The sequence below is a fragment of the Leiobunum rupestre genome, chromosome 1, assembly GCF_980474605.1.
Source record: "Leiobunum rupestre chromosome 1, qqLeiRupe1.1.hap1, whole genome shotgun sequence".
Classification (NCBI taxonomy): Eukaryota; Metazoa; Arthropoda; class Arachnida; order Opiliones; family Sclerosomatidae; genus Leiobunum; species Leiobunum rupestre.
In genome coordinates this window covers 94,190,949-94,194,507 of record NC_143384.1, presented here as the reverse complement: position 1 = coordinate 94,194,507, position 3,559 = coordinate 94,190,949, and positions in this window count along the sequence as shown.

Here is a 3,559-nt window from a genome sequence, read left to right as displayed (position 1 = left end):
GAAAACCACATCTTGCTTTGTACTTACAGCTAAAACCGTTAAAGAAAGTATAAAAGACCACTTATGAATCAACAACACCTGTAAATGGTTATTTGCATCAGTACCTACGTTATTCACATAGTAGACCTGATCACTAGTTAAAATAAGCGGTGTAGATGGTGTTACCAGAGATTTTTATGCTTAGAAGAATTTTTTTTTTTTTAACAGAGCTAATACCCAAGGCACCACCTTCGACCACATAAGCAATGCTGCTTGTGCGTGATCAGGTAACAGGTGGCCGGGTTACAATGCGTAGGAGGGTGGTGGCAAGCCCTTCATGCCACGCGAGCCAACAGCTCCCTACACTAACTATTAACGTTAACCTCAGCAAGTTTTTATGGGAAGGGGAAACCGAAGATCTCGATGGAAAACCCCTTTAACCAGTGGGGAGAGAACTTACAAACTCTACGCAGAAGGAGTGGTTCCGGATTTTCACCCAGTGCCACTAGCTGGGATCGAACCCGGCTCCTCTTGCTGCGAGGCTAAAGTGCTAACCACTCAGCCACCCCTGGCAGTTATAAAGATGCGAAACTCCCTATACCCTAAGCAAACCAGTTTTTTTTTTATTTTTGCCGATCGCAGCGACGCCTGTACGTGGGGAGTAATCGCAGAGATCCTAGGATTGTTACCGTTGTTTACAATTTTTGCGTTTCTCGGCTTGAAACGGGCGCTTCCTTCCGGCCGAAGGGCGGCGCTGATGCTTGTATTTTTTTGTCAGGTTTTCGACGGAGTTTCGCATCTCTATAACTGCCAGGATCTCTGGTGTTACTGTCGTTTTAGCCAAGAATCTAATCGGTGGTCTGCCAGCCATTCGATTACGCGTTCTAGTTTGTTATCCGATTTCTATGATTATAGATTCTTTTACGCGCGTATTTCATGGGAGTCGCCATTACCGTGCTACACGCGAGAGAACGAGTTTTGGGGGAAAGAACTTTCCACGGTAGAGCTACGTGCAGTACGTCTATGGCAGCTACCTATAGAGCAAATCGTGGGAGGGTCCTTGATGGGGGAAAGACGCGCGTAAAAGAGTGTATATGTAAAGGTATTTTAAGAGCCATTAATTGAAAATTTGAACCTAGTTAGAATATAACTATTCAGCTAAGGACCACCCTAGTCATCTAGCGACTTTCAATGTCTTTATCTCAAATCTTCTAAATTATTTTTCATTTTATCATTTTGTGCTGAAGAGTCATTTTCCAATTTATTTTTATCATGCGATAAACAGTTTTTGAGATATTTCAAATGTACCAAATATGGCTTTAACACCCTAATTAATAGGCTGATTTTAATGCTACAAAGTTCATTTTAAAAGTGTTTAAATGCATGCCAAGTGCAGTGCCAGAACATATGGGGGGCGCCCCCCCCCCTTGACGCTTAAGCTTTGCATGTGACTTGATGATTTGTTATTACACCCATAGCTCAAGATGTCTTTTGGCTACCCCCCCCCCTTGAGTTTTTTCTGTATCCGCCACTGAGTAAGTGGGGTGCTTTATTTTCATTTTTGGGTGCACCTTAATAGGTTTTTATAGCTCCCTTAAAACGGTAATAGTGTAGGGAGCTGTTGCCTCGCGTGGTTTGAAGGGCTTGCTACCACCCTCCTAAGCATTGTAACCCGGCCACCTGTTTAAAGACATTAGAAGTCGCTAGATGACTTGGGCCTAGCTGATTATTTGTATTATTCAAAGGCCCTATTGACTATATATTTAATTAACCCAGGTTAAGATAGTCTAGTTGCCTGGTAACATGAACTTCAAATATAAATTGCAATAAAGATAATATATAAATTATAGTCAAGAAGTTGTGGTGCCATGATTTGGGGTCTTAAACATCGGAGTTTCACCACTCGAAGCCTAGTGATTTTGGGATTTCAATGTTAATTTACCATAGAAAGAGTTAAAAGTTTTTGCGATTTTAGACAAAGTGTACGGGATTTTGGTAAATGTCCGACCCCTCACTTGCTCTAAGGCTCCTTTTCATATCTACACCCCACGCCACAATCTTATCTCTAGTTCATGTAGTCCTATTTCAATCATAAAATCTGAGCTAATCTAGAGTTTATAAATTGAAAGCGCTAAATTAGAGTTCCTTTACAGCTGGATAATGAAGCCCTTGAAATTTACAAATATATCATTTCTTTCTAGGTCGAAGTGAGATCAATGAAAGAATCTTGAGCAGCCAAATGGAAAATGTACACTGAAGAGCAAGTGGTTTTTACCACCTGGAAATTACTGTTAAAAGGCCCAAGCTAATCTAATAGAGCAACACTTTTTTCTAGGTTCCAACATAATAATAATAATAATAATAATAATCAGCTAGGCTAATACCCAAGGCACCACCCTAGGCCGAAGTCATCGAGCGACTTTTAAAGCCTTTAATTCAGGTGGCCGGGTTACAATGCGTAGGAGGGTGGTAACATAAGTATGACACCCTATTTTTTATAGAATGAGAACTCTGAAAAGCCTTATGCTTTTAGATTAAAATCACAACATTATTGCTTTGTTTATTCAATTTAATAATTGATTGGTTTCAGAACAACCTTGTGCCATTTTCCTGGTGAAAGAAGAGCAGGTTTCAAGAGCATGCTATTCTTTAAATGCCATTTTTCTGACTGACCCTGTTTTTACACTACTCGTTCAGTATTTATAGTATATTATCGTCCTTGTTAGTAGTATATTAATTTTCGACTTGGGCATATTTTGTCACTAGGGGGCTGTGCTGAGCTAAACCTATATTGCACAAATATTCGTAAATTAGTTGGATGATATTTTTTTGCTAATTGTCATACTTATCGGTATTATGTTAATTATGATAGTATTAAATCAAAATAAATTCAATTTTATATTTCCAAGGTCAAACCAAGAATGTATTTATTTATACTCAGGGAGAATGAATATGTCGAGACTATCGACGGACACGTTGAGCCCCTAACCCCGTCACGCTAAGGGGGGGGGAGGGAAAAAGGGGAGGGTCTTTTTGCGTCCTCGCTGCAGGGTTAATCGCGTCGAACAACGTAATTTTTAAGAACCAATGAGATTGCAGTATTATTTGATTTTATTAAAGCTGAGGAGCATACCGGGTCCAGGGTCCTCAACGGGTGGAATTGGAGGAACGCTAAAAATAATCTCGACATATTCATTCTCCCTGAGTATAAATAAATACATTCTTGGTCAAACCTTTGTGTGCAGCATTTAATTCAATAAAAAATAAACTACAGCTAAATTTCCTTTATGTTTTTAAATTTTCTTTAAAATAATACGCTGTGACCGATTTATTTAAGTTCTTTATTAAGGTCCTTATTAATTGGCGATTCATCTGGAGGAGAGTCGTCATCAGATGACTGTTCTTGCATTGATAAATGTTTTCGTTTCCTCAAAATACGGTCAGAAACATCAATAGTTTCAGCTTGGTTGGCAGATTTCTCAGTACTGAGTAATGTATTAATTTTTGCTTTGAGCATATTTACACACTAGGGGGCTCGGTGCTGAGCTAAACCTTTACTGCGCAATAACTCTGAAAATCA